Below are 27,797 nucleotides of genomic sequence, written 5' to 3' on the forward strand. Positions count from 1 at the left end.
ATCTGTTACTTTTCTACAAACAACACCATCCTGGAGTACGAGTTTCCCCCGCCGTTTCAAAATCTTGCATGTGATGACTGACAAGTTCTTCCTGGTTTGTGCTTCAGGTGGAGTCCCCTGTCTCACATACCTTTGCACAACTTTCAGGTCCACATCCAACTCTTGAGCCATCTTCCAATCCTGTGTCTGTAGTCCACCCTCCTGAGGATTTGAAGAAGCTGCTACATTGGTGACATAGACAGCTTGGTCCTCTGATGGCAGGTCTTCAGGAAATCTGGACAAGGCGTCAGCATTCACATTTTCCTTCCCAGCCCGATATTTCACAATAAAATCGAAGGAGGCTAACTGTTCTACCCAGCGTTGTTCTGTTGCCCCCAGGTGGGCAGTTTGAAGATGTGCCACTGGATTGTTATCCGTAAAAACTGTAAATTTGGCTCCCGTCAGGTAATCTTTAAACTTTTCAGTGATGGCCCACTTTAAGGCCAAAAGTTCCAGCTTGAATGAACTGTAATTCGCATCATTCCTTTCAGCAGGATGTAGACTTCGACTAGCATAGACGATCACATGTTCTCTCCCACCTTGCACCTGGGCTAGGACAGCACCCAAGCCCTGTTTACTGGCATCAGTGTAAAGGACAAATGGTAGGGAGAAGTCAGCATAAGCAAGAACAGGGGCTTGTGTAAGTGCAGTCTTTAACCATTCGAATGCTTCCTGACACTCATCTGTCCAAGTAATCTTTACCTCTGACCTCTTATTAGCAGGTATCCCAATCAACAGAGTTCAAAGGGCGAGCCATTTTGGCAAAACCAGGGACAAACCTCCTATAATACCCAGCCAGGCCCAGGAAAGCTCTTACCTGGCGAATGGTACTTGGCACAGGATAATTTTTAACAGCACTAATTTTTCAGGGTCAGGTCTCACCACATTCTTGTCCACAAGGTGGCCAAGAAACTTTACCTGAGACTGAAACAACTTGCATTTGTCCAATCTGAGATTCAGACCATGCTGCCAAAGTCTCTGGAAAACAGTTTCAAGGTGTTGCAAATGGGAGGAAAAGTCTGGTGAGTATATAATGATGTCATCCAAATAGACCAAGGCAGAATCTGTAAGTTGGCCGCTTAAACATTGTTGCATTAAACGCTGAAATGTGGCAGGAGCATTACAGAGCCCAAATGGCATGCGTTCAAACTCAAAAAGGCCAAGTGGTGTGGTAAATGCAGTCTTCTCTTGGTCTTTAGGGTCCAACTCCACCTGCCAGTAGCTGCTAGCCAAGTCCAGCGTTGAAAACCATTCTGCCTTTGTTAAAGATGTCAAGGTCTCCTCGATCCTAGGAAGAGGAAAAGCATCCTTATGAGTGACAGCATTAAGCTTCCTGTAGTCTACACAAAACCGCAGGCTCCCATCTTTCTTCCTCACTAGAACGATAGGTGCAGCCCATGGACTCTTGCTCTCACAGATAATTCCTTTATTCAGCATATCTGCCAGAAGTGTCTTCATTTCTTTGTACATTAAAGGAGGCAAGGGTCGATACCTCTCTTTGATAGGTGCTGCATTACCTGTGTATATGCTATGCTGGACCAAGTCTGTACGGCCAACATCTTCTTCATCCACAGAAAACACCTTTTTCCACCTCTGCAGGAAGGCCTGGAGCTCTCCCTTCTGTTGTGGGGGTAAATCTACAGAAGTTAGGAGTTTGTTCACCTCTTCACAGCTGTTGGGTTCTTGCATCCCTACAACTTCTGTTACACCAACTTCAACCACTCCATCAGATCCCATAGTTAAACTAAGGTCGCCGGTGCCCTGGATTTCAGTCTCCTCCACTTGATACAGTCGGCCTAACTTCTCGTAGCGTCCTATTTTTATTGGGTACGAGTGGGGGTTACAGACTCTGACAGGAAGCCGACCCCGATCAACCACTGACAAAGTTCTTGCCACCCCCCATTGTTCCGATCCAGGTATTGCCTCCACCAACACCAACCCCTTTCTGGACCTCATCTTCTGAGGAGCACAGCCCCAAATCATTATTTCACTATTAGGGGGTACCTGTACTCCTTGGCGGCATGCAGGTCAAACGTACCCTAGGGAACCCCCTTCCATCTTAGTAGCAGAAATCCTCTGGCAGATAGTGAATGCTTCTTCCCAGACCTGGTGGGACTTCCACTTCTGAGGGGAGAAAGCTGACGTTCCACCTTTAAAAACAGTGTCCAACAAGCACCAATCACATTCATCCCCACAATAAGTGGGTGAGTGGAACAGTCATCTTTTACAATCACAACACCTTTTTCGGGTATTTTAAACCCTTCAACTTCAAAGTCCATGATAGCATACCCCAAGTATGGGATGGTGAGGCCATTTGCAGCTTTTAATGTGAACACCAAGGATCTGTCACTTTTCATTTGTGGGAAATGACAATCCATTACTTGCTGTTGCACCAGTGTGACTTGAGAACCAGTATCTAGCAAAGCTGTCATTCTCACTCCACCCATAGATAACTCTATGGTAGGACATTTACCGATAAATGGTGCTGTGGGCCCTTGGTCATTTGTTATACAACCAGTCCCCACTGCTTGGGCCTCAGCAGTAGGGTTACCTAGTTTAAAGCTGGCTGTTCCCCATCAGGTGCTTGGCAATCCCTGGCAAAATGCCCCGCCCGCTTACACTGCCTGCAGATAGGTTGTCCATCCCTGGTCCAGCCACGGGAATACCCAGACAGTCTTTGTGGTGGTCTTGACACCCCTGAAGCAGCAACAGCTCCCTGACTTTGTTGTAAAAAAGGTCTGATCTCATTAATTACTTCTTTTGCCGAATCTTTCATTTGTTCTTTAACATCCTGCATCATTTCTTTTTTGAAATCTTCTTTCCAGTTGGAGTCAGACAATCGGTTCTGTGTTGACTCACCTACTGCAAAACACATATTCTGTAATCTTTGTGAGCCATTATGTTCCTTTTCGAGCTGCAATGCCTCTCGGTGAACAGCGACAAAGTCCTCTCTAGGATTGTGTCGCACATAGGCTCGGAGTGTGTGAGACAGGGGACCTTCACGCAGGCCAAGTAGCATCTGGTCCAATAAATTTGCATCGGTAGGTGCATCATCAGGGCTGTGCTGCCGCAACCTGCGGCACAGTTCTCTCAACCTTAAAGTAAAAAACTTTACAGATTCATCAGGTTTCTGAATGCAACCATAAAATTGAGACCTTAACAAAGCAACTGGAGTATTATCACCATACAATGTGTCCAAATGATTTAAAATCTTGCGGACCTGGTCTCGCTCAGCCTCATCTAAAACATTGATCTGTTGCTTCGCTTCCCCAGCGAGAGCCCCTATTAAAATGTCCACTTTCCTTGCCTCTGTTAATTCTTGAGCATTTAAAAGTCCATGCACTTGTTCTTTCCAGTCCAAATATTTAAGTTCACTTTCAATCCCTTTGTACTTGGGCACCCAAGGTGCACCAGGAAAGACTGGCATCATCAGTTTGTGCCCTTATTTTTGGGTATGAGCGTTGCTCCCTACTTGTGTCCTGCTCACAGCTCCAAAATGATGTTAGGCCAAATTGGCCCACAGTCCGTCTTCAACACAAGGGGGAGCAAACAACTCGAAAAACCCAAACAGCGGAGCAGTCAGGTGCAAGGTATTTTAATCAAAAGAGTCACAAGTAGTGGCACAATAAAAACTGTTCTTTAAAATCCAATGTTGCATAAAAAAAGGTCACCCGTTGAAGGCCACAGGTTGGGCTCCGCTTATTTTCTTGTTCGTGGCGGTGATCTATGTGTAGCGCACACTACAGCCGGCCGCACAGCGCTCCACCACCGCTCCACTCCTCGGCGTGCCACGCCCCCTTACGTTTCGGTCCAACTAGAAGGAAAGAACAGGAAAGCGCCAGCATCCCCGCACCAGAACTCCGTCGGAAGACGTGCTTTTTGCCAGCTCTCTGCAGGATCAGCTCGACCAGAAAGAAACTTTACTTACAGGCGCGGGCAGAGGTTACCCTCTGCCCTGATTCTCTGTAATGGGCCGTCTGTCCAACTCTCGATCGCTTGTGCCGGATGAGCGGGCTCCGTCTGCTCCCCACAGCGTGTCAGTTCCAGTGGCTGCAGAACCAGTTCTCCCCTCTTCTTCCCAGCCAGGCTCCTTTTATTTTGGCTCTAATCAGCCTCTGCTGACACCTGTCCGGGTGGCCAATTAGTGCGCCCTGCCTCCCGAGACAACCACCTTCAGTCCAGGGTGTTTGGATTGTCAAAGGGGAAAAGGAAAAAAGAAAAGCAACAACCCAAAAACAATATACATGCAAAGCAAATAAAAAAAGCAATAATAATCAACCATAAAAGAAAACAATCATTTTCCCCTGTTCAACACTCAGCTGTAACCTCTGTTACCTTCCTAATGAGAGGCGGCACTTGTCATACATTTCTAAAAGAAAAAAAAATGGTTGTCTACCCCTGCATAGTGCCTCGTTTATTATATTAGCCATACTAGTGCTGATAGATCGTGTTTTAGACAGATTCTTTTAACATATGTTTTATTGCACAAGCTGCCCTCTAATGTTTTATTTCTCCCAGCTCTTGCTTGAAATGTGTGATAAGAATATGAGAAAAACCATTAAGTTTTATAATGACTGAAATGTAAGTAGGCTATCTCATATGAAAGCTTTGAATTATAACCTAACTAGTTATATTGATTAATTTTAATTAATGCATTTTTAATTTAATATTATTTTAGCTAGCTACTGAAAACTAAAACCTATAGTTTAAATAATAGTTAAAATAGTGTTGTCTCTGCCAAACAGTCATGGAGTCTAAATACCAGGCTCTTATTTTGTGTAGAGAAAAGGGAATATCTCCCAGTTCTTCTTAAAGAGGCAAAAACCAGGGCCAGACCAGGACCAGACAGAACCCTGCAGCAGTGACCAGGACCTGACAGAACCCTGCAGCAGTGACCAGGACCAGACAGAACCCTGCAGCAGTGACCAGGACCAGACAGAACCCTGCAGCAGTGACCAGGACCAGACAGAACCCTGCAGCAATGACCAGGACCAGACAGAACCCTGCAGCAGTGACCAGGACCAGAAAGAACCCTGCAGCAGTGACCAACCTGGAGAATCCAGCCAGGAGACTCCAGGCCCAAGTGTATCATCAGCGGGTTAGAGGCTGTGACAGAGAGTTATTAAGTTCCAGAGAGAGATGAGGGTGATACAGATTCAGAGTCAGACTCTGGGGAGGAAGACAGTGAAGCAGAAGGAAATGGCACTGAACTGCCCCCACCCAGCACAACCTATTGCACACCAGAAGCACCAGTTTATTTATTCATTTATTTTTGAGAATTTGTTTTTGGTCATATTCTGGGCTCTGAGTTTACATTTACATGTTCACTGTTCCATATAGTCGTTTAACGTCTTGTGCAGAGCTCAGAGGTTCCCAGGGGTCCATCTGTCCAGCAGCATCAAACACAGCTGGACTCCATATTTATGGTCTGTATATGAACAACAACTTTTCTATGAGTTCTGTTCAAAGTCACCTTCGTGTTGCACTTTGTAGACCAGAGGACTGTCAGTCTGTCCAACATCCATCTGGTGTTTGGCTCCATGATTTCACTCTGATGTTTCCTTCATCTATTATTCTGTTCCAGCTGCTGGAAGACAACATTGTTACTTTTGTGAAAAAAGAACTGAAGAAGATCCAGAAAGTTCTGAGTCCAGATTACCCAGAACGTTCAGAGAGTCAGAGAGATGATGAGGTGTTGGAAGGTGATGATGAAGAGCAGAGGAGGAGCAGCAGAGAGGCAGTGATGAAGATCACACTGAACTTCCTGAGGATGATGAAGCAGGAAAAGCTGGCTGACCATCTGCAGACCAGTAAGAGGATTTCTAAAGAGATTTGATTTGATGGATGAATTACACATTTGCTGAAATTTGAAAAGATGGAATAACATTTATCTAAAACATCTTGAGACGTGATGTAATCAAATTCAAAAAAAGTTTTACTTTCATGTCTGATTTTTATTGTGTTAATTTAGGACATTTTGCTGCAGTTTGTCAACATGAACTTAAATCTGGTCTGAAGAAGAAGTTCCAGTCTGTGTTTGAGGGAATTGCTAAAGCAGGAAGTCCAACCCTTCTGAACCAGATCTACACAGAGCTCTACATCACAGAGGGAGGGACTGGAGAGGTCAATGATCAACATGAGGTCAGACAGATTGAAACAGCATCCAGGAAACCACACAGACCAGAAACAACAATCAGACAAGAAGACATCTTTAAAGTCCCACCTGGAAGAGATCAACCAATCAGAACAGTGATGACAAAGGGAGTGGCTGGCATTGGGAAAACAGTCCTAACACAGAAGTTCACTCTGGACTGGGCTGAAGACAAAGCCCACCAGAACATCCAGTTCATATTTCCATTCACCTTCAGAGAGCTGAATGTGCTGAAAGAGAAAAAGTTCAGCTTGGTGGAACTTGTTCATCATTTCTTTAGTGAAACCAAAGAAATCTGCAGCTTTGAACACTTCCAGGTTCTGTTAATCTTTGATGGCTTGGATGAGAGTCGACTTCCACTGGACTTCCACAAGGAGATCCTGACTGATGCTACAGAGTCCACCTCAGTGGATGTTCTGCTGACAAACCTCATCAGGGGGAAACTGCTTCCCTCTGCTCTCCTCTGGATAACCACACGACCTGCAGCAGCCAATCAGATCCCTCCTCAGTGTGTTGGCATGGTGACAGAGGTCAGAGGGTTCAATGACCCACAGAAGGAGGAATACTTCAGGAAGAGATTCAGAGATGAGAAACAGGCCAGCAGGATCATCTCCCACATGAAGACATCACAAAGCCTCCACATCATGTGCCACATCCAAGTCTTCTGCTGGATCACTGCTACAGTTCTGGAGGATGTGTTGGAGACCAGAGAGGGAGGAGAGCTGCCCAGAACCCTGACTGAGATGTACATCCACTTCCTGGTGGTTCAGACCAAAGTGAAGAAGGTCAAGTATGATGGAGGAGCTGAAACAGATCCACACTGGAGTCCAGAGAGCAGGAAGATGATTGAGTCTCTGGGAAAACTGGCTTTTGATCAGCTGCAGAAAGGAAACCTGATCTTCTATGAATCAGACCTGACAGAGTGTGGCATCGATATCAGAGCAGCCTCAGTGTACTCAGGAGTGTTCACACAGATCTTTAAAGAGGAGAGAGGTCTGTACCAGGACAAGGTGTTCTGCTTCGTCCATCTGAGTGTTCAGGAGTTTCTGGCTGCTCTTCATGTTCAACTGACCTTCATCAACTCTGGTGTCAACCTGTTGGAAGAAAAACAAACAACTTTTTTCTCTATGTTATTTAATATTTCAAATATCAACAATCTCCATCAGAGAGCTGTTGACCAGGCCTTACAGAGTCCAAATGGACACCTGGACTTGTTCCTCCGCTTCTTCCTGGGACTTTCACTGCAGACTAATCAGAGACTCCTACAAGGTCTGCTGACACAGACAGGAAGTAGCTTTCAGACTAATCAAAAAATAGTTCAGTACATCAAGAAGAAGATCAATGAAAATGTGTCTGCAGAGAAAATTATCAATCTGTTCCACTGTCTGAATGAACTGAATGATCGTTCTCTAGTGGAGGAGATCCAACAGTCTCTGAGTTCAGGAAGTCTCTCCACAGATAAACTGTCTCCTGCTCAGTGGTCAGCTCTGGGTTTCATCTTAGTGTCATCAGGAAAAGATCTGGTGTGTTTGACCTGAAGAAATACTCTGCTTCAGAGAAGGTTCTTCTGAGGCTGCTGCCAGTGGTTAAAGCCTCCAACAAAGCTCTGTAAGGACACAGGTTGTTAATGTAGTTATTTGATAGAAATCTGCTATTGATGAGGTAAATATTCATGTTTCATTTTATTTATCAGTGCATTGTGTCTTCAAAGTGTCTCTGGGAGACAGATTTCCTTGAGCATCTGGACATAATGTTACATATTCAAGTAGTAAAATATCTCCTTTTAATGTTAAAATTGATTCACTTAGTTCCTTATGGAATTGTATATTTCTCCTTCTAGCCTTCTTGTTTCCTGTCATTCTGTCCTTTAAAACTGGAGGATTATACCATGAATATAAATAGGTGTAAAATATAGGGCTGAAACGATTCCCCGAATGATTCGAATATTAAAATTCCTCAAGAAAATTGTATCTGCCTCCTATGAAACATAATTTGTTGGGGTTTTTTGTTCACCTTGTTCCCGCCAGAACATTATTTGAGTTGCGCGGAGCTCTGACCTCTGCCTCTGAGTTGTTGATGAAAGTTAAGTGTTAGCGGCATAACGTCCAATTTTCAAGTTTGGCCGTTGGGGATTTTATTGATTGATGATAATCCCTGGGATATTTATTTCATCATCTTTGGGGGATTAATCGACATCCTTAAAATGACTGGCAGCAGCATTTCTCCTCTGGGAGCTGCTGGTTCAGAGCGAATGACGGGAAGAGCGCAATGTTTATAAAATATTACTACCAGTAATGAATAGTGAAGGTTCAACAGCAGGAGCAGAACCAGCGTCTTTCACCACCAGCTTGAAGACTTGGATTATTTATCAGGTTATTTTATCTTTCTGACCGTGATGCTGATCCAGGTGACTGTTGGTAGTTGAGCTGCTTTACCTGCTGTCTGGTCAGGATGTCATTTTGTTGCTGCATTGAGCCTCGATGTAGCCAAACTCCATCAAAATCTTGTTTATTAAATGTCATAGATTCATTGTACTGATACATTTTAACATGCTTCACCTCCGATGTAATTTTCAGCTGCATCACACAAACTTCCCCATTCACTATTAGAGTGTTATAGTTCCTCATGACAGGATTTGTTGCTGTGCAGTGAGAAGGAAAGATGAGCTGCACATGCAGGCTAAGAAGTGAGATTAATGTGATCAACAACAGGAGACAGAAATCGGTGATCACCGATCATACACTTTTTCACACAAATCAGCAGTTTACGATTGGAGGCCGATCAGTCGTCTCACCTCTAATTAATTCATAAATATCATGTGTTAGGAAGGTCTAAGGATGGAAATGCATGCTCTTATTTTGCAGAAAAAACTTTGGGATTAAATGGACTGTACAACTTTGCAAACAGCAGCCCATTAAAACATTAGGATTCTTTCACCTGGTGCTTAATGTACCTAGGAAACCAAACCATCTACTGGTATTAACTTATTTATAGGTACATTTTTTCCTAGTCTGCTGCTAGTAAAAGAGAGACAGACTCTCATCAGCAACTGAATTAATGCAGTTTATTGTAGATTTTAATGTTTCTCTTGCCAGCCTCCTTGTTGCCTTTAGTTCAGTCCTTCATGACTGGAGACCCAAATATATACTGAACCAGTTCATAACAAAAAGCAACATGATTATAAATAAAACAGTCCATTAAATCAGTAAAGATGAACATTGTTGACTGGAAAAAAGACATTTTGAAGAATTCTTTAATAACATATTTCCCTCCCTGTCTCCACAGACTGAGTGGCTGTAACCTCTCAGAGAGAAGCTGTGAAGCTCTGTCCTCAGTTCTCAGCTCCCAGTCCTCCAGTCTCAGAGAACTGGACCTGAGTAACAACAACCTGCAGGATTCAGGAGTGAAGCTTCTCTCTGCTGGACTGAAGAGTCCAAACTGCAACCTGGAAACTCTCAGGTAAAATGTTCTACATCCTGGTGAAACCAGATTTCTGTCCATTACCTGCTATAAGATATTATGTACATTTTATTTCAGTATCAGATTATAACATCAGTAGATGTCTGACTGTGATGAGGCTAATCATGCTAAGTGTTACAACCGCCCCCTCAGTATTCTCACTGGTTTCTCATCCTCAGGACGACCTGTTAATGAGACAAGACCATCAAAAATGAAGGGCTTAAAACAGTCATCAGGTTCACTCAGGTTTGAAAGTTGTGGGGAAGATTTGAGCATCTTGACTAGGCCAACCCCCTTAGCTGGTTTTGGTGGTTGGGGTGCCTGTTTACGTTTCAGGGCCAAACAGTCAGAAACAATATGCCCCATCTTGTGGCAATAAAAACATTGTCTTTCTGATTTGGAAATTGGAGGGTTCTTAATTGGAGATGGTGGCACATCTTTCCATGTCTTGTCACGAGATGGTTGGTCAGATTTACACACACAAACATTTTTGTGAGTAAGGGCAAACTCCTCAGCCAGGACAGCTGCCTCTTGTAGGGTGGAGGCTTTTTGCTCATTTAGGTATAAAACTGTGCGGTCTGGAAGGCAGTTTTTGAACTCCTCCAACAATACCAGCTCACGTAGTGAGGTAAAATCAGCAGCTTTAGTTGCCTGGCACCATCTGTCAAATAACATTCCTTTTTCCCTTGCAAATTCAACAAATGTTTGTGTAGAGGATTTTCTTAAGGCTCTGAATCGTTGCCTGTAGGCCTCAGGCACCAACTCATATGCCCTGAGTATGGCAGCTTTAACTTTGTCATACACAAGACTGTCTTCAATTGTGAGTGCTGCACATACTTCCTGTGCCTTACCAGCCAGTTTTCACTGCAACAAAGAGACCAGACATCTGTGGGCCAGTGAAGGGCAACAGCAACACGTTCAAACGCATTAAAATATGCCTCCACCTCCGTCTCCCGGAATGGTGGGACCAGGGAAATATTTTTGCTGAGGTCAAATGTAGAAGATGCTAGAGAAGAGGGAGGTTTATCTGGTGACATAATGATGTCTTCATTGTCACCAGAACCTGTAGTGTGAACAGTGGCTGGCTTATGAGACTGTAGCTCCAGCTGACGCAACTTAATGGCAGTTTCAGCTTCGATTCTCCGGCAGTTAAGCTGGAATTCAAATTCATCTTTCCGTTCTCGTTCTGTAGCTTCAAGTTCTAGACGAACTAGACGTACCTTTAGACGTGACTCAACACTAGGACTTGATTCAATAGAGAAGGGCTCAAACCGTGGGAGAGAGGCTGGTGATTTTTTTCCATCCGGCTTGATGACAGGTGGTGTCTTCTCTACCTCCTCAGACTGATGAGCAGATTTAGAACAGGTGGTGTCCTCTTTCTCCATTTCTCCAGAGAGCACACCTTTTTCAACCAAGACACTAAAAACAAGAGACTTCAGTTCACGTTTGAGCAAAGACTTAGGGACATGGAGACCAAAATACGAAGCAATTTCATACAAATCATCCTTTCTACAGACATCAAACTGTTGAACAGTAGGAGTATCTAAAAACTCCTTCAAACTAAACTGCGCCATACACAAACAAAATAATCCCGGACGAACCCCCACTTATGTTACAACCCCCCCCCCCCCCCCCCAAGACAAATAAGGGTAAAATCCGGCACTGTTTGTAACACAAAAAACAAACAGTTGTCTGTAGCAAAATGTGGATAATTTATTTACAGTGCAGGTAAGTCAACTAAAACAAAGAACAGAACACAGTGAAGTTATCTTCAGGGTCTCCAAGGCCAAAATAACAAACAAACCCCCCCATCTAGCTAAGAAATTAAAAAGAACTTTCTAATGGTAGATAGGAAAAAGAAAATACAAAACCTGAACTCCCTGGCTAGCCATCAAAACAGGAGAAAAAATGATTGAACACAAATGGCAGAGAACCCCTACCAGCTTCCACTGTAAAAAAAAAAACAGGTTTTGGTTAAACACACTTCAACAGGCTCACAGACAAAATCACTCAGTCGACAGTCAAAGTGTCAGGTCAGGTCAAGGCCCAAACAAGAAGGGATCCAACACTGGTTGTATGAAGCTCTTTATGGGGTGGCTGATGAGCTCCAACACATTTCACCTGTGCATCTGAAACACACAGAGAGAGGACTCTCTTATGAAGAGAGCCCCTAGAGGTCAGTGACCGTAACACTAAGTCTCAACATATAAACTCAGTTGGTTTTCATTTATTCCAGGCTGAAAGAACCAAGAAGAGAGGAATGTAGAAAGATGGAGATCAGACTTTAACTGTTAGTGTAACGCTGGACACTTGACAGATTGATGAATACTGCACATCCACAAAGAAAAATTATTGTAGATTCTTCCTCCAACCAGTTGTTAGACTTTCTCATCCATTTTACAAATGAAAAATTTTTTTAATTGATCACCTACAGAATGAAATAAAGATTTATTTCTATTTTATGTTGTTAACAGGTGAATTTCCAGTTTCTTGAGTGTTTATATCATAATTAATATAATTTTTTGCATGCTTGCCTCCCATAAAAATATCAGTCTTTGGGTTTTACCTCAATGTTTTCATTTTCTCATCATGTGATGAATTGTGTGTCTGCAGCTTATCAGGCTGTTTGCTCTCAGAGGAAGGCTGTGCTTCTCTCTCTCCTCAGCTCTGACCTCCTCCCATCTGAAAGAGTTGGACCTGAGCTACAATCATCCAGGAGACTCAGGAGTGAAGCTGCTGTCGGCTGGACTGAAGGATCCACACTGGAGACTGGAAGCTCTCAGGTATGGAGGAACCTGCTGCAGGAGCAGAGAAGGTCTGATAGAGGAGGAAGAGGAAGAAATGTCTTTAGTCAGTCTGCTGCGAAACATTTAGGTTGAAGATTAAAATTTATTATGCTAATTCAGTATCTGGCTTGTATTTATTACAGTTAAATTATAAATATTGCTGGTAATTTTGGCTTTATAAGTTTGCAAACTACATCTAATTAAAAACTGTAGGAATCTTTCACATGGTTCTGAATGAACCTGGGAAACCAACCCATCTACTGAACCACAATAACATGGTATTCAGAGCAGCAGGGGGCCAAATATAGCTCCATGTGGAACCAAGAGGTTGGAGAGAGAAAATCAGTTGAAACTGTTTCCCATCAGAGTTCAGTTTGTCTCTCTGTCTTCACAAACCAGGAGCATCATGGGCTGGGCGGGGCTTCCACTGATGGATCTACTGAGAAAATACAAGAAGCTGATTGGCTGATGGACAGGAAGTTAAAATATGAAGATTAATAACATCATAAATCAGATATTATTGATGTTGTGTATAGATGTAGTGCTGGATCACATGGTGTTATTAGTGATTATAGATCAGCTGTTGCTCACCTGGTGACTTTAGTCAGTGATGATGGAGAGGTTTAGTTTTACTGATCACTTTAAGCTTTTATGTTTTTATCTCTGATCTTTGTTTAAACCTGTTAATCTGGTTTTAATGCTTTTGGACACAAATATCTGTTTTCCACTGATGTTCTGGATCTTTGATGATATTGAGGGAAATAAAATCCTCTTAACTGCAGCTTGGAATTAAGTTTTGATCATCATCAACAATGATTCCTCTATTCAGCTGATCAGATATTTTGTTTGACAGTCGCTAATAATTAGTAATAAAGAGACATGGCTGAGAGCAAATATAGATTTTAGAATCAGTTTAAATGTTTCAGTGACAGGAAGAAAGAAACAAGAAACATAAATAGAGAAACTGATCAAGAAAGATATAATTATTATCAATAACATGTAGTAACTTTGATGCATATGGAATATAATGGGATGGAAACAGAAAACTGAAAGTAACTGAAAGAGCAGAAGAACATTTAGAGATACGAACTGATGATGTTTGAATGATGGAAAAGAGACAAAAGATGTTGATGAAGGAAACGGATCAGTTCTTGATTTAACACTCGTGTTTAGGAAGATTTCAGCTGATTGTGGAAATTCTTCTGACTAAGAATTTGAGGAGAGCCTGGAGGTAAATAGGAACTGGAGATAATAATGAATTTATTCTGATTCAACTTCTTCAAACTGTCACATCACTCATTCAGGAGTCTAAGGAGTTCAGCTGTTAGATTCCTATGATGATTTACTGAGGATAGAAACATTAAAACCATGTTGGATGGAGCTTCAGACCAATCAGCCCCAGAAGCAAAGAGGAGAAGAAAAGCAGCTCCATGGTGATCAGATGGATGTTTAAAGATCTCAGAGTGAAATAAAAAATTCAGATTTAAAGCAAACCTCTCAACTTTAATGAATTTGTGTTTTAAAATATAAAACAAATGAAAAAGTGAAGAAAACTATTCATAATGCAAAGAGATTTAGAAGTTTAGTAGATCCATCTATGTGGCAGTTTATCTCCACCAGGGGGCGACATCTGGAAAATGATCAAATGTATGAATGAAATCATGGAATAAAAGAAATCCCTTGTTTTCCAGAAGGAAGAAAGAACTGCAGTGAATGATGGAAAAAGTAGAAAATGTAAAAATGAGAGCAAAAACTGGTTCAGATCCAAAGTTCGGATAAATTTACTAGGAAAGATAAAAAGACAAGATCAGCTCATCCAGAACTTCTGCAGTGGAAGAAGGATTACTTTCACAAGCCATTACTGCAGCTGATGGATTCAGGATGCTGCTTCTTCTTCTTGGGCTCATTGTAAATGTGTGCAGCGCCACCTGGTGGTGCTGGTTGGTAGAGGAAGTGCTGAAAGAGACTGATGGTCTGACCCCACTCCTCCTTTCAGGGTGGAGCCTGCTGGAGGCCGATTCTTGACTCCAGGTCCATGGAGACTGAAGAGATGTAAGTGTGTTTTTCATCTGATTCATGACAACAAAGCAGCTCACATTCAACCATCTTCAAACTGTCACATCACTCATTCAGGAGTCAAAGTGTCAATAAATGATCAATAACTGCAGCTGGATTGTGTTTGTTCTCTCCATCAGATTCCTGTCAACTCACCATCGACACAAACACAGTGAACAGAAACCTCAAACTGTCTGAAGACAACAAGAAGGTGACAAGTGTGAAGGAGCTTCAGTCATATCCTGATCATCCAGACAGATTTGATTTCTGGCCTCAGCTGCTGTGTAGAACTGGTCTGACTGGTCGCTGTTACTGGGAGGTTGAGTGGAGAGGAGATGTTTATATATCAGTGAGTTACAGAAGAATCAGGAAAAATCAGTAGAGACTGTTTGTTTGGATATAATGATCATTCCTGGAGGCTGAGATGTTGTGATGTTAATGGTTACTCTGTCAGGCACAATAGAATAGAAACCAGTCTCTCCTCCTCCTCTGTCTCTAACATAGTAGCAGTGTATGTGGACTGTCCTGCTGGCATTCTGTCCTTCTACAGAGTCTCCTCTGACTCACTGATCCTCCTCCACACCTTTAACACCACATTCACTGAACCTCTGATTCCTGGATTTGGAATCTGGTGGACCAGATCTGGTTCCTCTTCAATGTTTCTGAGCTGATTTGAGTCTAAAAGTCTAAAGTTTTTCATCCTTCTAGAAGATCTCTCACTGATTAAAATATAGTTCAGTCTCTGTCTGTTTCATTCAGAAACATATTTTCATGGAACCAAACTATTTCTTGGTTAAACTCTTCTAACAATCCTGGGATTATTCCAGGATTATTCCAGGATCATAACTGGATCATCATGTTGTTTTTTCTGTTTCCAGTCAAAGATTCACAATGAATCTCTGGATGTTTTGTTTCTCTCTTGATTTTTTTCCTTTCATTTATCATCAGACTCTGAATTTACTGCAGTTTTTCTCAATCACTGAACATTTTTTGTTTCTGTTATCTCCTATATTATTTAATTCGTCTTAGATTCAAATGTTATTTTTTTGTATATTTACTGCAGTTCTACTTCATGTGTTTTAATGACCAATAAACACATTTTAATTTAAAATATGATTTTGTTAACAAAATTGAATCTACTTTATTTGCTGCTGATAGCAGCAGACATATTAGGGTTTTGGTTTTTTTTTACTTTATTTTTATTTGTTTTTAAACATACAGATATGTACAATCAAACATGAGGCCTAGAGCAGGTGTCAGGCATACATACTGATGAGCATTACAGTTTTACAGTCATTTCAATGTATGAAGTCATAAAAAGTAACCAGATAAAGACTCTCAGGTATCCGTTCGAATGATGTGGAGTCACAGATATTAACTGTTACACGCCTTTGACAATAAAATAATCCCATCTTTCCCAAAGTTTCTCTCCCTTCTTCTTGTAAAAGTCAGCATTTTCATATCATGGATCAAGTTTATAATATTCACCAGAAGGTTCAGGGTAGGGGATTAGACTCGAGCCAACATATAGTAATCGCTTTCTTGCTTGTGATCAGAAATATCTTCAACAGCTATGTGTCCCCATCACTGAGTCTGTCAAGAGAAGTGGAGTTTTGATGACTTTACTGAGACCTTCGGGACAATTGTTGATGAAGAATCTGCATCTTCACATCCCAGCATCCCAGATGAACCTCTTCTTCTCTCCAGGGAATGAGGACATAGAACTGCAGGAGGGTGTTGGACTCCCAGCATACGAAAGGTCTGACCTTGAAGAGGGGGTGTCAAGAAAATCCGAGATCATCCCACTTCCCCATGCTGGAGATTTTAGTTAACAGTAACAACAAATAAAGCTACCTTTAAAACTAGTCACACAAGTGACATCTAGATCCAACAGTAGACCCAGACTGCAATAAAATAAATCTGGTTGTGTGTGTTGTTTTGGTCTCCTGCCAACTTAGCTTTAATTATACTTATTTTTTTATCTAATCATAAGAAATCATGGTCAGAGAGAGAGATGAGACAGAAGAGCAGGTTTTCTGGAAAAGAGAAGTATGTTTCCAGCTTGCAGCTGTATAAAAATAGATGAGACCAGTCCTTGTTTAAAGCAAAAAAGTTTTAAAGGATAAATCTAAACATTTTGAGTATTTAGATAAGATTTAAGATAAAGAACTTATGTTAATATTGGTTTACTTATAACAATACTTACTTACACTTGTGAAAAAACGTACAAGTAAAACAAGTAACTGTAACTTTGGTATCAAATAAAGAGTAATAAGTTGTGGTCATCATAAAATTATAAATTAATGCTAAATTAAAGAAACTAAAAGGGTTATGAATGTGATTTTGACATTGAACTTGAAATGGTGTAAAACGTGTAACTGCTACTAAAGATCACTGATGATGTGTTGGAGATAGATAGTAGGTGAAAGGTCAGGGGTAAAATGGGGACTAACGGAAAGTAGAGATGTCCAATGCCTTATTAGGACATAGATTGTTGAACAACTTAAACTTGTCAGAGAAAGGACATAGGAGGAACGTTGAGCAACCCTGAGACATTAGCCAAGACATCAGGACAAGACCTCTAAGAACTTTTGTCCTGATGGATGAACAGATGACATGAGTTCATCTGTCCAAATAAGTTACCCAATAAAGCAAGAACAGCGACAGTGTTAGCCAATGAAAATGCACTGAAAGTGGGTATAAACCCTATGTAAGGGGAGAGCAAAAGAGGAATCGTTGGTTGGATCCTCCAGGCAGCTTCGAGTCAAGACCGAGATGGACAAAGAACTCTGCCGCTGAAGAAGAGCTGGGGCCAAAGAGCCAAAGACTGTCCTGCGCTTTGATGGTAGTAAAATAGCTATGATGTTTGATTCTGGGGAAAACTAGGTGATGTTTAATAGGTTGCCTTAGCCCAAATTTAAAACAACATCCATGGGACTCGCCCGAGTCACTAAAACCAACCTGATTCAGTAACAAGTGCAAGTTGTAAAAAAGAAGGAGCGACCGTTAACAGATGTGCTCCGTGAAACTAGTTGGCTGTATGCTGCTCAGTCTGGCTAATTCACAGGGGGAAGAAGGGTGAGACATCTGGATGTAGGTCTCCATCTAGTGGACTGCAGTTCTGGATAGGGTAAATCCCAGAAGATTTAGGAAACTCAATTTACCCATTAGATGGAGAGCTGGTAGCACATCTCCCCTCTCAGAAGAGGAAGTAGTGACTGAGAGAGTAGAGAGTGAAGGAAGAGGGTGGGGGTGTTGCGGCAATGACAAGTCCCTCATGAAGTATTCCAAAATACATAGCAGAGAATAACAAATCCAAGGTTATACCCATAACTTTATATGTTACTCGATTAACATCCTTCCAAAAGGTCTTCAACTCTGGACAGTCCCAAAAAATATGATAGTAGCCCTTAGCGACCACTCTGCACCCTCTCTAGCACAAGGACTAGGATCCATGCAGCTTCCATCTCTGCTTTGGTGCAAGACAAATTCTGATTATATTTTTCCAGCAGAAATGGTGCCATGTTAAGGAATTTGTGGTTGACAGAGACTTCCTCCAAATCTGCATCCAAACTATTACATCCGCTTCTTTTTCCCATAATTGTCTATATTAAACATAACCTTAATATCTCATTCGTAGATATTAAGGTTATGTAATATTTGTCAATAATGGCTTTTGGATTTTTACCAGCATATGAATCCATAATTTTTTTTTTACTATTCTTGGTTCTGCCTCAAATCAGGGCTTTTTATTTCCTTCCTAAAGAAACTTAGGACCTGTAAATAACGGTAAAAATCTTCCCTGCCCACCTCATAAGTCTGACACAGATCCTCAAAATTTACTCGCTCCCCATCTTTAATAATATTACAGAATGCAGTGATTCCCTGTCCTATCCATCTTCTACATTTATGGTCTATTGATGCTGGGAGGAAATGCGGGTAGAATGCAGGCCAACTCAATACTCCTATCTGTTTGTGAAGATTTAACTTTTTAACCACCACAGCCCACTTCTTCAAGGAGAAACTCAGACGCAGATTTTGTAATTGGTATACCTGGGGCAACCCATCCAAACATCCCAAACAGATAGTATAGGGAATTCCAACAAAGAAAGCTCAATGTCTTTCCATTTAGCCTCATAGGCTGGATTACACCAGCACACCAACGGTCTAATCTGGGCCAACAGGTAATAATCTGCCAGGTGAGGCAGACCCGTACCCCCCTAATCCCCAGGGAGCTGCAGGGTCGAGTGTCTTACTCTTGGCCTTTTATTGCTCCAGATAAACCTTGAAAATGCTTATCCCACTCCCTAAATTGTTTTACCTCTACTGGAAGTGCTGCAAATGTGTACAATAGTCTTGGAACAACATTTATCTTTATTGTTTGGATTCTGCTGCCGAGGTCAAGGGGAAGCAGGCTCCACCTGTCCAGGTCCTCATATATCTTCTTATTTATGCATTTGTAATCAACTTCATATAATTAAGCCAAATGTTTTGTTAATATAACCCCCAAATATTTGTAATTGATGCCAATTAAATTGGTAACTATTTATTAACTGTCTTGATGGAACAAAATTGAAGGTCAAAATTTTAGTTTTTTTGTATGTTGAGTTTGCTATATGTTTCCAGGATATCCATGAGCAATGGGGTACCACGTTCAGGGTTTTTTATTATTACTAAAAGATCATCTGCATGCAAGCATATTTTGCTTTCCACATTCCCTATTGTCACCCCCTCCAAACCAGACTCCTCCCTAACAACCTGAGCCAGTGTTTCAATAAAAAGATTAAAAAGTAGTGGGCTTAAAGGGCAGCCCTGCCTACAGCCTCGTTGTAACGTCATTGATTCAAAAGGCTTCCGTTAATTTTAATCCTTGCTTTTGGCAAGGAATATATAGTTTTTATACAATCTATCACAGAACCCAAATCTCTTCATCACTTCAAAAAGAAACTCCCGCCCTACAGTATCATACACCTTCTTGGCATCTAGCTCAGAATGACTGCACTTGATTTTTCTTTAGTTATATGATCAATAACATGAATGGCCCTCTTTATACAATTCATTGGTAATTGCCTATTACCAATGAAACCTGTCTTGTCCTCACCTATCAGGCAACACATCAGGGAACTTAATCTCTTAGCTAATATTGCAGCATATAGTTTGTAGTCTATATTTAACACACTAATTAGTCTATATCCTTTAGGATCCGTTCTGTCCTTCCCCACCTTTGGTATAACTGATATAAAAGCCTATTGCCATGATGGAGGGAGAGAGCCCCCTCCCATGGTGTAATTAAAGCCCATCACAGTCTGGTGATTTGCTGGTCTTAAGATTTGATAACCCACGGTCAACTTCCTCAGCTGGTATTTCTGCCAATAACTTGTTATTTTGGTCTTTTCCTTAGATGGGAGATCCAGGGAGTTAAGAAATTTTTGAATTGTTTGATTATCTATTTTGTCCAGCTGTGTATACAGGGATGCATAATAATCTTGAAATGATTTTTGAATTTTCTTAAGTTTATTAGTTATTTTGTTAGTTTTTGAGTTCAGAATTTTATAAATTGTGTTTTCCACCTGTTGTTTCCTAAGCCTCCACGACAGCACCTTAGCAGCTCTAGGTCCTGCATCATAATATCTTTGTCTCATATATTTAAGTTTTTTTCAATTTCCTCACTTAAAATTTTGTGGATCTCCTGCTTAATAGGCCTTATTTTTCCAGTAAGAAGGGGCTTTTGTTAATTGAATGTAGCTTCTCCAATCTTTTCAAATTTTCCTGAGAGTCTGTTAGATTTTTCACTCTAAACTTCTTCAAATTAACACATTTTTCTAATATATGCTTTAGCCACATCTCACACAATTGTAGGGCAAAGTGTTCCATTATCATTGAATTCTAAGTAACTTTTAAGCTCTTCTGCCTCCTGTAAAACCCGGAGGTTAAATGTTCAGGTTCTCCTCCCAAACATCCGACAAGCTGCCAACTCTTGTTCTCGTTTCTTACCGGTAGTTTTTATTTTTGTTTGCCATAATTTCACAAACCCAACAATAATTGTTTAGTGCTAAAGAGACTTTTACAGCAGATGCTGACCTTTGACCTGCTGTGGAAGGACTTTGTTTTTGACTCACTGTTTTTTGTTTCTGAGTTCATTTTAAGAGCTTCTGAGGAACAAATGATCTTTTATTCACGTCCTCGTAAACGAGGTTCTGGTTGTGATAACTTTTTATCATCACTGACATATTTGGATCATTTAAAAACCTTTCATCTGTTTAATAATCAGACGTCATTCAGGTTGTAGTTTCCCCACCAATGAAGGGAACAATCTTTTATCTACTTTCATTTTCAACCTTAGTTGGTGCGATTTGACAAAAATCCAACATTAAATGGTCAAAATGTGAGTCAGGTAGAGAAAGTGCAAAGTGCAACGTCAGCATGTGTGAAAGAAGGGGCAGTTACTGCCTGAGGCCTCTGGGCAGCTAGCTTAGCAGTAGCATCAGCTCTTGCATCGCCATTGGCATCCGAGCAGCATCTTGTTACCAAACAGAACCTCCATTCATTATTTTACCCATCTACACTATAAATTATAACATATTTATGTGAGAACGATGGTGAATCAACTGAATTTGCTCCAGATTTATTTTTGTGGTAAAACTCCAATTAAAGGAAGCCTAGAAAGGTTTAAGTTTATTGTAAAGTCCAATTTTAAGATTAGTTTAAAACAGTGAGTGATAAATCTGTTTTCAATGGATTTAATTAATCCAAAACATTGTGTAACATATTATGTGACATTTGGGATCAACCAACAAAGCATCCCAGGATGCATTTCATCAAAAGGTTCATACATTATAATGTGCATTATGTCATAACAGAAGCCATTTGCTATTTTCATTAAGTAATTTCCAAAGAAAGAATTTAAAAGCTTCAGAAGCTTTGAGTTTGATTGTTTTGTTTTTAAGTAAAGAGGAAGGAATGGAATCTAAAGCAGCTAAAATGTTGGTTTTATTAAAAGTGTTTTATGTCAATATGAAAAATAATTTCTACAAATAAATCACTTATTATTCTACAAAGTAACTAAAATATTTTAAACCCATTGAAACTGTTTCATTTATCTTTAATATGTAAATACTAACAATAAAAATTAATGCTCAGTTATTATATAAACATCCATTTATTCTATCAAACATGGCAGGTTTTTTCTTTCTTCCTAAACTCTGTGAAACTCAAAAGGAGGGGTGATAACGATGAGCATTGCTATGGAAACAAAGACTGGAACAAATCCAGCAGGTGGGAGGAGCTAGGAGGTGTCAGTCTCAGACAGGTCAAAGATCGACTGTAGGCAGTCCTACTTCCTCCTTACACTGTTAGAATCAACACAGCAAAATATCATTTTGTCAAAGTATGAACATTAAAAATTACCATCCTGAAGACAAACTAAGATCTCAGATCATCTCATGCAATATTTTTTTAGAAACTTAAGCTGCTTAATCAAACACTAACTAATTTTAGTTTTGTGAACAATATTTATCAAAGGCTGAATACACAAACATTCACTCCAACATGAAAAGCAAATAGTCAGAATTTGAAATCGGTCAAAATTTCATCCCAGTCAATAATTTCCAGTCAGTCCTCATTTTGTCTATTTTCTCAAATTGTGATTATCAAATTTACTGAAGCTTCAAGATTGTCTGATTTTTCTCCTTTTAACATGTTTTAATGTTTGAACTGAACTGTAATCTACAGGATCCTGTTTTAAGTGATGTGTTCACAGTCAAAGCAGAAATCTCAATATAATTTAGGATCACAGCAACAAATTGATCCAGTTTCTGCTGAAGCTTCACTAATTTTAGGTTTTGTGATAACAAATAGTTCCAGGAAAACAAAAGGTCTTTTTCACGTCTTACTTCAAATGTATCACAGCTCTATTTTATAAGAATTTTCTTCTATTCAATTTGAATGCCACAAATATTATCTGCAGTATTAATGATCTCTGATTCTTAACCCTGAAAGATGTTTTGTTTATTTCCATACTAATATCTAACTACAGTATAGATCTTCAACAAGGAAAACAAAAATAAATCTCAACCATCGGAGGGTCAATTTTATTATTTTATTGCAGAACTAAAGTGATTGCCGTTTCCCTTCACAGTTTCTCAACCTGTGGTTCATGGACCCTTAGAAGATCATTAGTGTTGGTCCTTCTGTTCAGGACTTAGAATTAATAGGATCAATTGAAAGAGTTTATCTGTTTATTGAGCATAAAATGTATTGAAGTCATTCTTTTCTTGCAAAAGAATTTATAAATAAGAACGGGGTTAATAAGCCAGCAGTCTTCATTCAGTGGCCGTGTGTGTGTGCGTGTGTGCATTGGTAAATGTGGTTTAGAAGGACATTTCGTCAGAATACACACCACACTAGAAGGACATTTTGAATTAACAGGACATGAGCGTGTCCTGCTAATTTTGACAAAAATCTAAAAACGTAGAAAGGTTTCTATTGGTCCATTAAGCCCAAAAATGCAAAAATCGAGATAAACGTTTAATTCACATCAACCTGATTTTGTGCATTGTCTGCGTATCACCACAGTGCCCCCTTTGGCAGGTTTGTGTAATAGCAAGACCTCATAAATATTCACGCGAGGTCTTACTCTGATTGGTTGACTGCCGGAAGGTCCTGCTAATTATTACAATGTCCTTCTAATTCATGTGTTATCTCATTACACCTGGGATGAGTTGGCAATATGATTACTTTATGCTATAAGACTAAATACTTTATAATACTTTTTTTGACAAACCTTGGAATGTATGTGGCACCTAAAAATATCCAGAAATTAACATATATTTTGATCAAATATTGTTAATTTGAAATATTATAAATAATAAATGTGTGGAATATGTGCATGGATTAAACGAAATATAAACCATAACAGAGCCATTTTTTCACCAAACAATTTTTGCACTCCACTGCTAACATTTGGTTGATTCTGGTCTGTTCTGCATCCCCAGAGCCAGAACCAAGCATTTTAAAGCAGAATTTAGCTTCAATGCACACAAAATCTTGAATAAACTTCCAGAAAGTTTCATTCTTTTCTCGCTAAAGAATTTATAAATATGAACGGGGCTAATAAGCCAGCAGTCTTCATGCAGTGGCAGTGTGTGTCTGTGTATCTTGAATGTCTCCTTTCTCTTCTCTCTCCCTCCTGCTATCAGCATTGCTGCAGTGAAATCCTCCCCATCTCTCTCCTCCGGCTCCCTGTCCGTCCAACTGGTTCTTGTCTTGGATCTTTGGGTCGTCCAGATTGTTCCTTAGTTGATGTCCTTGTTGTCCACAGATGAAACAAGCATCACCAGTTCAGGGTGGTGTCTTCTCCTCTCACAACTCTGAATCCTATTTGTATTTTCTTTCTCTAACCTGATGCTGGACAGCAGACCAGCAGAGGTTGTTAAAGTTCAGTCACACAGTTTCAGTCCAAATGTCCAACAGGAGACCTGACAATTGTGCCCTGGGTGGAATTGTTTAATCAGTTCTCTGGTGTCAAACATTAAAATTAGGAGACACTTCAGTGCCGGGGGGTGATGAAGGTTTTCTTCATCTTCCTGATCTTCTTGATCCACTGGATCGACTGGATCACTTCCATCAGCTGGTAGTGTGAGAGGGAGGACAGGGTGTAGGTCAGAGGTCAGATGCACCTCAGCGAGGCTCAGACAGAGGGAAGAAGAAGCCAATAGAAATCGATTTGGGTTCATTTTGTTGTTTTTCTAAATGGAGGCCTAAAATTTATAGACTAAAGATTCATGTACAGAAATCAAAGCATTTCCATTTGTTTAGCATTTTTCTGTCTTTCTCTTTGTTTTCTCTCTTTCATCCAACCGTCCAAACTTTCCTTGTGTTTCTTCAATGAACCACCATCAGGAAAAAAGACACTTTTCATCCATTCATTCACACCATGTAGACGTTTTACTTAATATTTCATAATTATATAGTGAAACAATTCACCCTGAGGAGGAGAAAAGACCAGGAAACCATTCAGACCAATTCTTCTGAATAGGTGGGACTTCCTCTTTAGATTGCAAAAGTCTTCACAGAATCCAACCAATCAGCTTTGTGGTCGCTCTGTCTCCTCATCCTTTCAGAGGCTCTTTATTTCTGAAAAAGGTCTTTAGGATTCTCTAAAGTTTGGTTCCCTGAATTTACAAACCAAAACTCCAGTAAATACCTGCTCTATTATCCGGTAAGGACTTTAACTAGGACTCATCCAAGAGTTCCATCAAAACTCTATGAAAGATTTTTCTTCATCTTTCCAAGAAAAACAATAAACTCTCTATAAGTTCTCATTTTCTTCAAGAAAATAATCTCACACTTTTAGAAAGATCTGTCTTCTCTTCTTCTCTTACTTTTCTTCCTTCTTATTCTTGTCCTCCTTTTTAATTTATTTTTCTTTATCTTTGTAATGTCTATTAATCTGGTCAATCTCAATCCTCAGGCAGAAAGGTTTATCAGATCCTTTACTATATTAGATTCTATAATTTAGAGTTTTAAGAGAATTTATTACCTGACTGAGAGTCTCACCAGATATCAGTGGATTAAATGTGTTGATTTCAGCGTTGGAGCCGTGGAGCCGACCAGCAGCCCTCGTCTCTCTTTAATCCTAATCCAGGTTTGAGGCTGGAGCCGAGTGTCCAGGTTGGCACCAAATTGTTGTGGAAGAAATTAATTTCCAAGCTCTGTTAGATGAAACTGGCAACAGCAGCTAAAAAAGATTTGCAGAGGCAGAGGAAGCTGCCATCAGCTGCTGCACTTCTACTATCAGTCCACTAGATGGAGACATGGAGCAACATTTACATTCACTGATTCAACCTGAACAACAGGAAATATTTTAGTTCTCAATCATTAAACTTTACAAGTGGAGAAGATTAACTATTTAATAATCTGACTTAATCAAACACATTTTAACAATATTTGTTTTATTTTGAAAGGGAGCAACAGGAAACTGTTGATTTTGACTTTAATGATTGAGACAAGAATTTGATACCAGGAAACAAAAATATGAAGCAGTTTGTTCAGTTTTGTGCCATAAAGGGATTGGAAACCAAATCTGGAAAGAGTTTGACTGGGAAGTACAAACCAGATTTAATAGATCTCCATTAAAAACGTTCACTCCCAGGATTCCAACCACAGATAGATGTTGGAGGAATGTGTTGAATGGTCGGTCATCACACACGTCTTCTGGTTCTGACCACAAATAAAAACCTTCTGGGAGGAAATGAAACAGGAGATTGAGGACATTCTGAGGACAGATCTCCCCATGGAGACTCTTCTGTTTCTGCTGGACATAAACACCAAGGATTTACTCACTAAACATCAATGTTACATATTGTTGCATCTTCTGCTACTAGTAGCAAGAAAGACAATTAGATTAAACTGGATTAAACCCTGATCACCAACTGTTGCTGAATGAAGAAAAAACTGAAACATGACAACATGATGGAGCGTCTGAACGACTAGACATAAAAAAAGATAATTAAATATGTAGCTTTGAAAATAAATACTGAATTTGAAAATTAAATGTTTAAATTGGGAAATAAACTTTTAATATTTAGCTAAATTTTTATTTTTAAAAATTTTGATTTCAAAGTAAATAGTTATTTTTTGAATTAAAATGAAGATATAGATGACTTGGTGAAAATTTTTGTTTGAAAAATGTATTTTCTAAAATACTGTTCATTATTTGTTGCAATCAATCATCATTACAGTCATGAAAAGTAAGTGCACCCTCATTTTATCAGAACTTCTCTCCTTCCTCATGAAGATTTATCAACCTGTCTCTGATTTCACCTCAGAGCTTCTACTTCCTGGTTCTGTTGCATCCGTCACATTTACTTTCGGTTTGAAATCACTGATATACATGTGGTTCCACACCGTTAGTTTGGTCTCAGTCTGTTGTTTAAATTTTCTTCTTTAACTCTTTGGATCGTTTGAACAAACTGTAAGTTTGATTTGTTTATTTCTTGAATTTTTTCATCATTTTAACTTTTTCCTGTTTCTAATCTCTGATGTTTGGAAAAAGTTTATTTTCTGATTTCAGATGAAACTTTAATATCTGCTGTTTGAAGGCTAATCTACAGGATTATTAGATTATTGATGAACTGGAATCAATCAACATGATGAACAGATGATGTTTCACTGTTTTTTCTCAGAATTGATTCATGTTTTTATTTTCTGGTACTGAACTCTAGTCTCCACCATTAATGTCAACAACAGTTTCCTGTTGCTTCCTTTCAAAATAAAATATTATTAAAATGGGTTTGATTCACTCAGATGATTTAATAGTTCATCTTTAATGGAGCAAATAATCCACTTGTATAAATTACTAATTGTGAACAATAAGACTTGTTCAGGTTGAATCAGTGAATGTAAATGTTGCTCCATGTCTCCATCTAGTGGACTGATAGTAGAAGTGCAGCAGCTGATGGCAGCTTCCTCTGCCTCTCTGCTGTCTGACTGCATTCACCTGACACTGATATGAAGCAGAGAAGAAGAGCCAATCAGAGGAGGAGCAGCTGATCTTTTTCCAGCACTAATGATGTAAAGGATGATCAGAGTTGATGTGCAGATGAATGATGTGTGTTTCCTCTGCAGGTGAAGCTAGAAAGTGTGTGTGAGCTGATGTGGATTCAGCAGCATGGATCAGTGTGAGGACAGAGAGGAGGGAGTCCCTCCCTCTAAAACCACTCTGTGTGGGGAAGATGAGAGCCAGAGCAAAGGTCAGAGGTGAGGTCACCATCTCTAACTGTCCACAGCCCTTTTCACACAGCGTTCACTATATCAGGCCAGAACAGACGTGGTGATGAAGCTGCTGCTGCTCCTCTTTGCTGATTAAGTTTTAATCATCATGTTTCTGTCAGGATCCTTCAGAGACTCAAACCAGAACTAGAACCAGAACCCAGCTGTGTGTCCTTTAAGAGTGACATGTCAAAGGGTCATCCTCTTGACTTTAAATCTCCTGGATCTCCACCATCAGAGAGGTGAGATGTATCTAACTGCTGTAACTTCTGTTTATATCTGTTATTGTGGCCATGTGATGATAAGTTCTGTTGGGTTCTGTTGTCATGAAATCATTGGACTGAATTTCAGGTTATTTTTCTTTTCATACGTCAAAGATGTAATACGTATGATGTCTCCAATGAAACATGTTCCAATAATGAACATGTCACTATGAACACAATAAAGTTCAACTGGATCCTTTGTATAAAAATCAAACAGGTCCGTTTGGATCCACAGTCTCTACCCAGAGCTTCACTAGTTAACAGAATCTCTAA

At 40.0% G+C, this 27,797-nt stretch overlaps 1 pseudogene; it reads left to right on the forward strand.

Annotated features, from left to right (window-relative positions):
- The first annotated feature begins 2,938 nt into the window (after window positions 1-2,938).
- LOC129379621 (NACHT, LRR and PYD domains-containing protein 3-like) overlaps window positions 2,939-27,797 on the forward strand; it is a 31,893-nt pseudogene continuing 7,034 nt past the window's right edge.

The sequence above is a fragment of the Poeciliopsis prolifica genome, unplaced genomic scaffold (assembly GCF_027474105.1).
Source record: "Poeciliopsis prolifica strain line A6 unplaced genomic scaffold, Auburn_PproV2 SCAFFOLD059, whole genome shotgun sequence".
In the NCBI taxonomy this organism is placed as follows: Eukaryota; Metazoa; Chordata; class Actinopteri; order Cyprinodontiformes; family Poeciliidae; genus Poeciliopsis; species Poeciliopsis prolifica.